The following is a 15198-nucleotide window of genomic DNA, read 5'->3' as shown; positions in this document are numbered from 1 at the left end:
ACTGGGGGAATAGGTAGATACACTGGAGGGTAGTGATACGGTCCATAGTGACCTAGATAAATTGGAGGATTGGGCTAAAAGAAATCTGATGAGGTTCAACAAGGACAAGTGCAGAGTCCTGCACTTAGGACAGAAGAATCTTATGCACTGCTACAGCCTGGGCACCGACTGGCTAAGCAGCAGTTCTACAGAAAAGGACCTGGGGATTACAGTGGATGAGAAGCTGGATATGAGTCAACAGTGTGCCCTTGAAGCCAAGAAGGCTACTGGCATATTGGGCTACATTATTGTGAGTGTTGCCAGCAGATAGAGGGAAGTGATTAATCCCCTTTATTTGGCACTGGTGAGGCCACATCTGGAGCATTGTGTCCAGTTTTGGGTTGCCCCACTACAGAAAGGATGTGGAGAAACTGGAGAGGGTCCAGCGGAGGACAACGAAAATGATGTCAAGGGCTGGGGCACATAATTTATGAGGAGAGGCTAAGGGAACTGGGCTTACTTAGTCTGCAGAAGAGAAGAGTGAGGGGGGATTTGATAGCAGCCTTCAACATCCTGAAGCAGGGTTCCAAAGAGGATGGAGCTCGGCTGTTGTCAGTGGTGGCAGATGACAGAACAAGTAGCAGTGGTCTCAAGTTGCAGTGGGGGAGATCTAGGTTGGATATTAGGAAAAACTATTTCACTTGGAGGGTGGTGAAGCACTGGAATGGGTTACCTAGAGAGGTGATGGAATCTCCATCCTTAGAAGTTTTTATGGCCCTGCTTGACAAAGCCCTGGCTGGGATGATTTAGTTGGGATTGGTCCTGCTTTGAGCAGGGGGTTGGACTAGATGACCTCCTGAAGTCTCTTCCACCCCTAATCTTCTATGATTCTATAGTAATTAGGGCCTGAAAGTTCAATAGGAACCATGCAACCATTCTCCTGCACCTGTGCTATGTCCCATTGAGTACACTGTGGGCTTGTCTTCACTGTGGGGGTAAGTCAACCTAAGTTATGCTACTCCAGCTACATTATTCACGTACCTGGAGTCAACGTAGCTTAGGTTGAATTATCCTGGTGTCTTCACAGCGCTGAGTCGATGAGGGAGATGCTTTCCAGTCGACCTCTCTTACTCAGAGAGCTAGAGTACAGGGGTTGAGTACAGGGTGCTGAGAGCATGTTGCCATCGATTTACTGGGCCTTCACTAGACTTGCTAAAATCAATCCCTACTGCATTGATTGCAACAGCGTCTATATCCCCAGTAGAGACCAGCCCTCTGGCTCTGCATGGACACTGACTTGACTCTAGCTCTTTCACCTTATTTTTCTTGTAACCAGGAACAGTTTCATTGCTACTTAGTTATTGACATTGATCCATTTCTGAGATTTATTTTCATACTGATCCATTCATTTATATCTTTAAAAGATCAGACTTACCAGTTGGTTCAGCAACCACTAATAAAACATGTTGTGCTGATTTAGCAAAGGTGATTATTCACTTCGCAGAAACGGTCACCACTCAGATCAAACATGCCATAATGTGGAGCATACATTGTTAACCTTATTGTATTCCAATTTAGTAAGTCATACTTTATGAGGAAGGCTGTCTAGCTGGTAGGATGTAGTCTTACAAGATGATCTTAATCAGGTAAGCAAAGCTGTCTATTACATTTCATATTAAAACAAAACTTATACTTTAGATACTGAAGATGTAAAATGATTATGCTTTCAAGTAGTGAGCAGGCTAAATGTGATTCCGCTAATTTAAGGGTTTCCAGTAAAGAGTATTAAACAATTTCCTAGAAGGTTGTTTGCAAATTTACGTTTTAAGGTATCTGGAATATCACTCAGTAGCTTCAATCACTACACATGGAGTTTTAGATGAATGATGACTGGAGAACAAGGAGGCGGGGGGAGACAAACTATGTGATTAAGGGAGAAGCTAAAAGGAAATAGGAAACCACCCATAGTGGTGCATTTGGCATGTGTTGCACTGCCAAGCATAATACAAGAATCATAACACGCTCAGCAGGGTGCAAAGTAATGTGTGCTGGTCTCTCTGGGAAGGATATTATCCACATTATAGATTATTATGCATTCTCTGCTGGTCGGCACTGGCTACCGTACAAAACCAGAGAAAGAGCATCTGGCTGGGAACTGGGAAACAAAACAAAGAGAAAATAGCACCAAAATATATGTTATAAAAAGTTGGCAGTCAGACTGGGGGGGGGGGGAGAGAATAAAAGTGACTGAGTTAGTTTGTAGTAAACCTCAGCTACTTTGATTTAATCAGATTTGCTCTTCTCCTTACTACTTCTACATTGTACTTTTAACAGCCTAACCTTACTTTCAAACCCAACAATTTTTAAATTTGGGAGTCTAAATATTTTTTTTCTTTTATGAAGTTGGTGCTTGATCCAGTATTCTTCATACATCCCCAAACTCAGAGTTTGGGTTGCACAAAAGACACAATACTTGACCATGGAATCTAGCCTGAATGTGCACCCCATTAGGCTAAGGAGATAGTTAAAGGCAAAGAGAAAGTCTTGGCAAATGAGAAGTAAGCTAAAATCATAAAGAAGTTGGACAAATTGAACTTGTTTCTCACATGGCTATGGAATATGGCTAAAGTGTATGTGTGATTTATAATCCATCTGTTTGCTCATGCCAAATAGCACTGTGGTGAAACCTGAAGTACGGGGAGTTTCTAGAATTGGTAACCCAATCTGGATAGGCATCAGCAGAAGACAGCTGATGATATACATTTAATATACTGTGGGTCATATTATTCCCTGGTCTTAGGCACTGTACAACAAGACTATTCAAGTGGCATAAAACGTTCCACCTTATGGAACACGATTAAACTTTCAGACATAATTACATTAACTATTATTTTAGAAGGAGAGACTTATGACATATTCAAGGAGATTAACTGGCAATTTGCATATAAGAATAAGATAAGAACTTTTAGATAGAGAAAAAAGCAGGTTAGCCCATCATACTTATGTCTATTACTGTAAAATTAAGTGCTCTATATTCTATAAAAGTTATAATTACTGTCAGCATGGGAATCCAGAAGTCGTCAATGGAGTGAATTTCTGCAGAGTTTGTAAGTATGTATTGAGTAACACACTGAAACCAGACCTGTAGAATAGCAGAATCCTTCGCTCGGCCCGTTGGATGGAATGATAATTTTCTTTAGCCTCTTCTCATTATAGGAGACATAATGCACATTAATTGAAATATGTAAAGGTCAGTTCTCTCTAGTGGCCAAGTGCTGAATTATACATATTTTCATGGCAACACAAGTCAATTTTAGGATTATCCGATTCCTAGTCCCTGTCCATTTCTTGCTTTCAGAAGCTACATCTTTCTGATTTTCTGATTGAGTTTTGTTTGATTGCATGTAGATCAAAACCAAGAAAAGGTTCACATAAAAACTATGGGCAATTACAGGCCAGAAAGCCTAACTTCAGTACTGAGCAAACTGGTTGAAACTATAGTAGAGAACAGAATTATCAGACACAGATGAACATGATTTGTTGGGGGAAGAGTCAACATAGTTTTTGTAAAGTGAAGTCATGCCTCACCAATCTACTAGAATTCTTTGAGGAGGTCAACAAGCATGTGAACAAGGGTGATACAGTGGATTTAGGTTTTCAGAAAGCATTTGACAAGGTCCCTCATCAAAGGCTCTTAAGCAAAGTAAGCAGTCATGGGATAAGAGAGAAAGTCCTCTCATGGATCAGTAACTGGTTAAAAGATGTATAGATGTATAAAAGATGTATGAAAGACCTCTCTCCATTCTGAAAACTGACCATTTATTCCTCTATTTCCTAATAGAGGAATAAATGGTCAGTTTTCAGAATGGAGAGAGGTAAATATGGTGTCCCCCAGGGGTCTGTACTGGGACCAGTACTGTTCAACATATTCATAAATGATCTGGAAAAAGGAGTAAACAATGAGATGGCAACATTTGTAGATGATACAAAACTACTCAAGAGAGTTAAGTCCAAAGCAGACTGCAAAGAGTTACAAAGGGATCTCACAAAACTGACTGACTGGGCAACAAAATGGCAGATGAAATTCAACATTGATAAATAAAAAGTAAGAGACATTGGAAAATGTAATCCCACCTACACATATAAAATGATGGACTTATAAAATTGGACTTAGCACTCAAGAAAGATCTTGAGTCATCGTGGATAGTTCCTGTAAAATTTCTGCTCAATGTGCAGCGGTCATCAAAAAATCCAACTGAATATTAGGAATCCTGAAGAAAGGGGTAGATAAGCATAGAAAATATCATATTGACTTTATATAAATCCATGGTAGGCCCACATCTTGAATACTTTGGGAGGATGTGGTCGCCCCATTTCAAAAAATATGTATTGGAATTGGAAAAGGTTCAGAAAAGGGCAACAAAAATTATTAGGGGTATGGAACGGCTGCCGTAAGAGGAGAAATTATTAAGACTGGGACTTTTCAGCATGGAAAAGAGATGACTAAGGGGGGATATGATAGAGGTCTATAAAATCATGACTGGTATAAAGAAAGTAAATAGGAAAGTGTTATTTACTCCATTTCCTAACACAAGAACCAGGGGTCACCAAATGAAATTAACAAAAGGAAGTATTTCTGAACACAACACACAGTCAACCAGTGGAACTCTTTGCCAGAGGTTTGTGAAGGCCAAGAGCATAACAGGGTTCAAAAATTCATGGAGGATCCGTCCATCAATGGCTATTAGCCAGGATGGGCAGAGATGGTGTCCCTAGCCTCAGTTTTGCAAGAAGCTGGGAATGGGCTACTAGGGATGGATCATTTGATGATTACCTGTTCTGTTCATTCCCTCTGAAGCACCTAGCATTGGCCACTGTTGGAAGGGAGGATACTGGGCTAGAGGGACCTTTGGTCTGACCCAGTATGGTAGTTCTTATGTCCTAAAATCTTGTGAAGTAAACATGTGTTGCTGCTTTTATTATCAATCAGATTCAATACCTGAAGTTCCATGTTCTCACTAGGGGTAAAGATATGAAGTGGGATGGGAAGGAAGAGTGGAAATAGAATAGATGGAATTCTTTGTGACTCTTAAAATCTTATGTTGCATTAAATGTAGTTATTACTCCAGGGGTTCACTAGCAGACATCATGGATAGACTTGTTCCACAGGTATGATTAAAAAGGTAAAGAAACAAGTAACAACTTCCATATTATGTTGTCTTTCTTCTGAGGTCATGCTAGTAAGTTTCACCAAAAACAGAGTCCCTGCTCCATTTTAGTCCAATGTGTATAGTGATTGCAAAAGATTAAAGAACTCAATACCTCACTGGCACTACACAAGAAAGCCTGAACATATCCTGAATGAGGTTTCTAGCCAAGTGCCACATCAGACTCCTTGAGTGCCATTGTTATTTTCTTTATTCTAGTAGTGCTTAGAAATAGACTTATCAAACTTCTTGTGGACTCAAATTGGACAGCTCTGTATGCTTCCTAGAGGTGACTTGTAAAAGTGTCACCGTCTAGTGGCCGGAGGCCTGCAGATAAGAAATTAGTACTAAATCACTACCAAGAGATAATGGAGTCTCTCTAACTTAAGTGGTAGAACTACTGGTTTTGGATACAATCATGTTTTGTTCAAATCCAAACAAAGATGAATCCATTCCAGACTGAAAAGCCACTTGTTTGGCTCAAAGGGCAGACTAATATTGGGAAATGAACCACCCTTTCCAGAGCATAGTGGCACATTGCTTAGGGCTTCAAAGGAACTATTAGAAAGACTGCATGGCATTTCACCAACCCACTGTGCACTGGAGATTTCTAGATGTGTAATGACAAAGAATGGTAGATTCATTAACATATACTGGTTTGAAACAGACTTATTTAACACAACTCAAACAGATTTCAAAAGGGGCTGATTATTTGCTGTTCTTCTAGTTCTATTTCAGGTTAAGTCTTTCTTTCTATGGCTGTAGGAACTCAACCTAGCCCTGCAACTGTGCTTGCTACTGAAGGAAGTATACAGCTTAGGTAAGGGAAGACAGACATTGTTTTAAATGATTCTTAGTTATCTTGCTTCCAGGGTTCTGATTAATGGAGTTTATGTGAAAGCATTTCTAGAATGGGGTAGCACCAAAACAGTAGCCAGAATCTCACAGTTTAGTCCTGTAGGAAGATGACCCAAAGGGGGTGGGGGAATACCAGTCTTCAAATATGCTAAGGGCTGTTATAAAGAGGATGGTGATCAATTATTCTCCATGTCCACTGAAGACAGTAGTAGTAGTAGTAAGGAGTTTTATCTGCAGCAAGGGAGATTTAGGTTAGGGATTAGGAAAAGCTTTCTAACTATAAGAGTAGTTAAGTTCTGGAATAGGCTTCCAAGTGAGGATGTGGAATCCCAATCATTGGAGATTACTAAGAACAGGCTGGATAAATACCTGTCAGTGATGATCTGCGTTACTTGGTCCTGCCTGAGAGCAGCACACTGGACTTGACTTTGAGGTCCCTTCTAGCCCTACATTTCTATGATTCAATGATTTGGGGAGTTGGTAGACAGGTTAAAAATAAAAACTACAAGATGACAGAACAATGTAGAATTACCATAATTGTCATATAGAGGGGAAAATAAACTGAACAAGTTAAAAATACTCCTATTTTAATTCAATCACAAAGTTATTAAAATGAAAATTATGAGAGAAAGATCAATTTCAAAGACAATGAAAAGTAAATAGAAAAATCTGAAGTTATATCCCCATGTAATGCATGACTCCAATTATAACACATGTCCTCAGCAGTACCCCCATTAGCACATCCAGTTCTCCTTAAACTACAATCTTCTACTATTTTCATTGTTTATGTTTTCAATATTGGCATCCAGCATGCTTGCACCTAATATAGAGTGTCTGAGACTTCAGTACTCAACTTTCTTGAATTTAATCTGATCAAATATATTGTTTAAGTATTGTCCCTTTTATAGAGATTTTATGTGTTGTTCTTTTCTAAAAATACTTCATGTATATATCACTTTTTAAACTTATGTTTTTATTACAGATTTTGAGTGACCCAAATTAACTCTGAGTCCTGCAAAACCTTTATGGATTTTTTTAACCATATCACTCTTCAATGCAGTGTAGGTCCAGGAATAAAGCGAGCTAATATTTCAGAAGTCTGCTCATTCCTTCTTTCAATATCAGGTCTGTAGTAATGGAAGCATTCACAATGGATCTGAATGCAGCTCTATTTCATATTCAAAAAGGATGACAAAAACAACTATGTAATTTCATTTTTTAATTTAATTAATTCCCTGGAGGAAAGGCTGGTTTCAGTGACCAGTATAGTCTAAGAAATGGAGATGAGAAAAACAGTATTTTATTGATTTACTTACACAAAAAGTATAGATCCAATTGTGAACAAGTTCTTCTTCCATTGACTGGTTCAATAATACAAATAAATTTACTGTTTTAGGCTCCAGTTTTCACTCTCAAAATTAACTCAAATTATACATGTCCTCCCTCCTTGAAAATGCAGATTTTGTTCATGTATTCATCCCTGTATAAATTGTTTTCTATATGACTTTACTTTTACTTGAAAGGGAGAGCATATGAAAAGAAGCCTGAAAACAATGTCAACAACAGTTGCAGGAGAAATATTCAAGTCCTGGCATCTACATTAAAGATCTTATTTTGCACTATTGTCTCCCTAGAGGCTATAATGAATATAAAAAGAACCAAAATGATCAGGAATATTCTGGGACCCTTCAGTGGGTTTACATTAATATAGTTCTATTGAGGTGAATAGAGCTATGAAAATTTATATCAGCTGACCTTTATTTTCCAGTTATGCCAGGAGATCTTAGACCCCCTGCTGGTCTAAAAAAGGAAAAATTGCCACATTGGAAGCTGTAAGAAGTGACATTCTGAACTTTCACAGAACAGCATAAATCTGACTCGTCATAACAATGTAAAGACTGAAAATAAGCAGAGTTCTTATTCTCTGCTGCTGAAGGCAGAACAATGGCAAATTTCATACCTAGGCCCAATTCTCTTTTCAGCTACATTAATGAAACCACGTTGACATCAATGGATTACACTAGGGTACGAGAGAAAAATTGTGTCACAGGTGTAAGCTGGTGCAATTCAGAAGGCTCTGGATCAAATTCTACATGGATATAAGTTACACCTTGAATATAAGGCAATCAGAAACACCTGTTCAAGGCACTTGTAACACATACAATTGCCATTCAATATGTGTAAACTATGTCTTGCATACCAAAGGGGAGCAAGGGGAGGTAGAGGACAGTGTATAGTAAAACAGGCTTTCCAATGGCATCTTACACCTTCATGTTATTTGCTTTTTAGGCTGTAGTTTACATGAAAGTTGCTGTTCAAAAGTGTAGGAGTACAGGTCAAGCTTACAGTAAATTAGTAAGCTTGTAATAAAACTCTTAGTTATTACTTATTTGGGTCAGATATGAACCAGTAACTGATACAAGAAACTCAAAGAAAAAAAGATACTTAGTCATTGAGAGCATCTGCCAAGACCCCGGTCCACCCACTACCCATCATTCATATAATCAATACTTTTCCTTTTCTTCGCTACGTGCATATACAAAAAAACCTGTGTGAAACTTACCAAGACCCAAGCAAAGCAAAAAAACATATGTCTGGTTTAGAGTTTTCTTATAAATCTCAAACTCAGTCCAGGTTTATGAACCTTTTTGGTGAATCTGGGCCAAGTTTTGGATGGATAAGGAGAGAGAATGAATGAATATAAATGGTTTTGGCATTCTTAGTTTTGGGTGAATTATAACAAGCCTCAAAGCAAAATTCAAGGCCTGTATAACAAAAATACAGCGCGCACAGGAATGCCTTACAAAGCTCTAGTACATAATGTGAAGTTTTCAGGTACTCTGTATGATGGTTCAGGAAGGAGTTACTAGTTTCAGAGTAACAGCCGTGTTAGTCTGTATTCGCAAAAAGAAAAGGATTACTTGTGGCACCTTAGAGACTAACCAATTTATTTGAACATAAGCTTTCGTGAGCTACAGCTCACTTCATCAGATGCTCAAATAAATTGGTTAGTCTCTAAGGTGCCACAAGTACTCCTTTTCTTTTTAAGGAGTTACTAGACATTCAACTGACTTGGGGTAATGAAGCCAAAAAACTCAAGCCCTCCATTTGACTGACCCTTAGAAGTAGGCAAACAGCCAGAATATTATACATAGTTAAGAAAGCTTGTTCAGCTGTAAAGTGTTTTCATATATGTAAAGGGAAATAAGATATTAACATTTTGGGTGAAATCTTGGTCTCATTGAATGTTTCTGTTCCAGAAACACTTGTAATTAAGTAGGGAACAGACACCACCACATTAAAAAATAAAAACAAACAAGACAAAAAAAAAAAAAAAAAACAGAATAGATACCATTTGATCTTACCCATTTTAGGGGTGCAGGGGATCAACATGCAACTATTATGAGAGTCATAATTCTGAGCTAGAAAATGGGTGTTTGTATAATGCTGTGAAACTAATCTTGGAAATTAACTGTAGTTTTTTTTTCTCCCTTAGTATAAATGGTGGAGAATAAGGCCCCTGAAGTATTAGAAGTATCTGTGTCATTAGCCTTTGTAAAGAATGACATTCTTGGAGACAGATGGACATGACGGCTAGAACTCAAATGAAATATGAATTTGGCTTTAACAGTATTTTAAATAGAAGTGTTTGAGGGGAGCAGGGAATAGAAAATAATGCAGAAAATAGTTTTGTTTGACACCTTGCTCCATCAACAGAATCACTGAAAAAGCTTTCTGTGGTAAGAGGGATAGATTAAGGCAATGGATATGGTGTAATTAACAAATATTATGCAGCTAAGTGTAAATCCCAAGTGCAACTCTTACTACAAATAAATATCTTGCTAACCTAAACTGTTCAAGAAAGGTCTCCCTCTAGTTGCAAAGTCCAAAGTAAGTTAGGATGACTTCTTGTAACTAAAAAACTGACACACATGTTCTTGTCTGTCAGATAAAGCTTCTGGAGTGTATACCAAGAGCTGTGTATGTAGATAAGGAAAATAAGAACCTTAAATCATTGCTGTTTTGAGTTTACTTTGGTCATCTCTCTCTCAATAGAGCCATTCCTTGCTATAGTATTTGCACTTAACTAATGTAAGGAGATACAAAACAAGTGTATGTGTGCATGTGCTTGAATATCTTGTTTGTTTTCACATCTATGCAGCTCACACCAACAGTCTGACTGTTGGTACTCAATGAATCAGCCACTCAATTTGTCCTCTAGAATGGGCCTGGATCAATAACTAATTTTGAAAACTGATTAGTTTGCATCAGGGAAGTAGACACAGTCCCGAATCTTGCCGGGGGATATAATCAGCCAGTAAACAGGCATATTAGTGCACTAGGTAATAGGCTGCTAATAGCGGAGGAAGGGAATATGGCCTAGTTCTCTTACAAAGCCCCTCTTCACAAAGGATGATTCAAATCCTTTTTTAAAGGAACATAAATTGTAAATTGAACTTTCTTTTTGATGTTGAAATAAAGCTTAGTTTTATCACATTCTACACTTGGTTAATAAGAAATGTCTGTAAATGCAGCCTAATAAAGCTCGCAAGCGCAGCCTTGGGTGATTATTAAAAAACCACAGACATTTTTACACATCTTTGCTGGTTGTGAATTCCAGATGTTTCCAACATGAAAAATGTTATGTTCCAACAGTTAATGTTGTATCATCAGCCATTCAGAAGACATATCTTCCTATTAGAGCTGGAATGCTGCTATGGTGATAATTGTAAAATTCTAACCTAGAAGGGAGAAAACAAATGTGTATAGTACAAAGAGGGTAAAGGTATCTATTAAGCCAATAAATGGGAAGACAATGAAAGGTAATAGGAAATTAAGGAAGGATGCATAAATCTATACTGGATGCTTTGTGATATACTGTAATTAACAATTTTTATTTTTACATGCAACATGCACAGACTAACTTCTGGATAGATATGCATCCTTTTTGCATGTAGGCAGATGTGTGCTGTGTCTGAGACTAGAGCGCTCTTCCTGAATTACAGCCCCCTACTCAGGAAAGCACTTACTGGTAAATCAATCTGTATTCAGGACAATGTTTAAGCATGTGCTTAACTTTAAGTATGCATTGGGATTTATAGCACATGCTTAAGCATTTTCCTGAATAGGACTGCTTTTCCTAAGCCATGGCCCAAATGCACTAATGATGAAAGTCAGTGCTGTGAAAAAGACTAGCCAAAAGGCTACACACCACTAAAAGTCTCATTTAAACCCCATGCAAACCCAAAACAGAGTTTAACTTGTGCACCTGCTGTGTACTGGTCCTCTGTGCAAGGGCAATTTTCACCTTACGTCTAGGTATTGAAGAATGTATGTGCATTATTGACTCAACCACACAATGAGCATCAATCAAGCTTGAACTAAAACTCCTATCAGAGCAAGCCCTGAATCTTGTGTAAAACTGAAGATGTTTTATTTGGAGATTAGTTTCTTTGTGGACTGCTCCGAAGTCCTGATGCAATTAGAGTGGATCTTCCTAGGGTATTGCAGAAGAATATAAGAGCAGCTCTGTGTACGCTCATCTCTCTCACCAACAGAACATGGTCCAATAAAAGATATTGCCTCATCCACCTTGTCTCCCTGGGAGTAACATGGCTACACCACTACTGCTTACACAAGGTAATATCACATTCAGAATGAAACCACTATATCATTCATCTCATCATTCTGATCAAGAACTTTCTAGTTTTTATTTATTTACTTAGATGCACATTAGCCCAGGTATGAGCATCGGGAAAAATGAAAGCTGGGGAGGAGAGCAAAGGGAGAGTCATGGCACTGATTTTTAAACTTTTGGGCATTCCCCACCCCTTTTAATCACCACAAAAATGGAAGGAAATAGAAAGTAGATGTCATTCTTTTTCTTCTTCTTTTTTTTTTTTTACAATAGTGCCTAAAGTATTTAATTTTTTTAAGTGACATTTTTGAACACTGAGTGTGATAAACCATTGGAACAAACTACTAAGAGATTCTACATCACCTGATGTCTTGCAGTCAAGACGCAATACCTTCCTGGTTGATAGGTTACTGAGCTCAGTGCAGGAGTGACTGGATGTAATCCTATAACCTCTGTAACGTTAAAGTTTATGAAGAGGTTCTAACCAAAGTTAGGGTCCCATTGAGCTATGTGAAGTATGCACAACTTGTGAGTGACTAAATTCTTTGGGGCACAGACTATTTAAACAGACAAGACAGAGTAAATGATGGATTCTCCATAACTTGAAGTCTTTCCATCAAGATTTGAGGACTTTGCTCACTTAGAGGTTATGGGCCTATTGCATGACTGAGTGGGAGGTGAAGGTCTGTGGATTGTGATGTGCATGAGGTCAGACTAGATGATCATGATGGTCCCTTATGGCCTATAAGTCTATCACACTTAGCTTCAAATATTAGCCTACGCCTTGACAGCATTTCACAATCATGAAAAACTATGTTTTGAAGCCATGTTAGTGTTGTGTTTTAGCCAGTTCCATTCCCCCCACCCCCCTGGCTAAAACACAGCCAGATAACACATCTTGAACCATGTTAGATGGCATCTTTCTGGGGATTTCCAATTAACATGACTGAAATGCATACCCTCACCCACTCTGCCCCCATCAGCAAAGGTAGAGGCTGGGAGAGGGAACAGAGGCACACAGAGCTGACAGGACTCACGTCAGGTTACACAGCAGGTCAGTTGCAGAAGTAGCAATGCAACTTATGTCTCTAGAATTCCATCAGCAGAATACACTGCTTCCACTTGTTTAGACTGAACCTAGAGAAAGCTGTGAAATCCTTTATTTTTATTTTATTGTTCTTAAGGTTTAAAAAAAGCTATATTTCACATGGACGTTCAACAGCATGATGCTATGGAGGACATTATAGTCAAGGCAAACCCCGTTATCAATGACACCACTTTGTTAGCCTTGAAGTACCATAGCATCTCTCTCAGCTGGTCCAGAACGTTAATTCCCAAGGTAGAGTCCTCATTGAACAGATTTGAATAAGCATTAAACTGATGGTTCCAGAGAAGGAAGTAAACTATGCAACAAAAGTGTTCAAAAAAGGAAAAGGCTGAACAAAAGTCTCAGAAGACTTAAGTTGCATAAGATAAAAAGAGTGATGTTATTTCTTTTCTCAGCAAGTGGTAGTGACTGGCATGAAAGTACAGCTATATAAGGTATAGTGAATCGTCAGGGTAATGGTGTTGACAAACCATTGTGGAAAGATCACTTGAATTTGACAGCAAAACCTGAGTCATTTAATGAACGTACATTTTTCACTTTTCAAACGGAAAATTATAGAAAATGCAGACTCTGCTGGAAACAGGAGCTAAGAGTAATAGTCTTTGCATTTTTTTCATATCAATAAGAAAGGACTGTCCAAGCACATCGTGCCGTGAATATATCTGGCCAAAAATACAATAAGTTATGGAAAATTGGAGCTTGGGATATTCAAGTAGCTTCTGCTATAGAAGCAATAAATACCCTAGGTATATACGGAAGGATCCTGCCTGTTGTAGGTCTGGCATTCAAATTTCTCTCCTCATTTCCCCATTTCAATGAGATCAAGAGAATACATATACTTTTCCTTATATTGAAAATCTCTCTCCATGTGTTTCTAATTACCTCCTCATTGTTTCTTTTGGTAAATACTGTACATTTTGCACATACACACATATAGGTAACTATACATACTTTGTGCACACACACATATATTGGTATTTTGATGGTATGGGGGCTGCTTTGCTTGTAATTCATTCACTGGATTATCTATCCCAAACACTTCACAGTCTCCCCTTCTCGTCACTGTTTTATGAATGGCATCTATGCCCCTTTAAGAACTTCACCTGGGGGAAAAAAAGTGTGTGTCAAATTATTTGATAAATTCATGTCAGATTTACGAACAGTTTGAGGTCAAGCAAAACTTTGCATCTTCCAATGAATGAACTATTTGTCTGAATTTTTTTTCCTCAGTCTTTTTAGGAGACCTCAACCCCCCTCACCAGCTTTAGAACCCACCTACCACATTGTACCGGCCTACACGATTCAAATTAGTTTAATGAGGCCTGATTTCTGTACACTGATTTGTCTTCCCAATTTCCTCCTTCCTTCATCCCATCTCAGCATACACTTGTATTCTAAAAGAGAGCACTGTCTCTTACCCAAGAAAGGGGATAAACTAGCATGCAGACATTGTAATCCAGCCCTGGGTAGTCCTATTAAATGTTGAGTCACTGATTTGCTTTTCAGTTCTTGGCAAGTGCACAATTATTATTCAGTTTTTGTAAGGGAAACTGAAGAAAGCAAGCTCTTTTTGAAGAGAAGCAGAATTGTGGGGACAGCCAATGAGGCAAATGACCTCTTCCTATCTTTCAAGCTTTCTCACATTTCTAGTATGATTTGACTCCAACAGACCTAGAATCAGTAAAGCAACAGGAGGTGTAAGTAGTTGAGAATAAGAAGTGTGAACCCACACATCCACTAGGGATGAATGTGCTACAAAGCATATATGCAGCAAGTAGTGAAAATGTACTTAAATATATAGAATAGTCAGCTAAAATGTCAGATAAAAGTGGTTTGTAATACTGAGATGGTGAGACAAAAGAGGCAAAATAAAAACAACAAAGAAAAGGATAACAAATGCATTAAGACATAGCAAACAGAACAAAATGAGTAGTAAACGAGAACGGTCAGACACACAACATACCTAGATGAAAAACGGAAGGCTGGGAAAGCCCAGCCACACAGTTTGTTTCCTTTTAATTTAGTGTATTACTGTTAGTAATTCCATAGTCCCCTTTTATTTAGTACTTTGCAAACAAACAATCAATCCAGTCTCACAACAAGCCTGTGAAGTATTGTTATATCTCGTTTACAGATGGGTAAGCAGACACAGTGGGTTTGTTTGGCTTGTCCAAGGTCACATATGAATCATTAGTGAGCTGGGAATAACCCAGGAGTCTTGATTCCCAGTCTTTTGCCTTTACAGCCAGAAGTTCTGCTTCTCTAGTTTAAATAAAAGACATTAACTCCAATTTCTGCTCCAGCATACTGAATTGCCATCGCAGGACACGGACTGCCGCCCCATTCTAAATGCTGCCCCAAGCACCTGCTTGGAAAGCTGGTGTCTGGAGCCGGCCCTGCTTTTAGTG

Source organism: Lepidochelys olivacea (assembly GCF_965140295.1).
Source record: "Lepidochelys olivacea isolate rLepOli2 genome assembly, chromosome: 1".
Taxonomy (NCBI): Eukaryota; Metazoa; Chordata; order Testudines; family Cheloniidae; genus Lepidochelys; species Lepidochelys olivacea.
Note: the sequence above shows the minus strand (reverse complement) of the source record.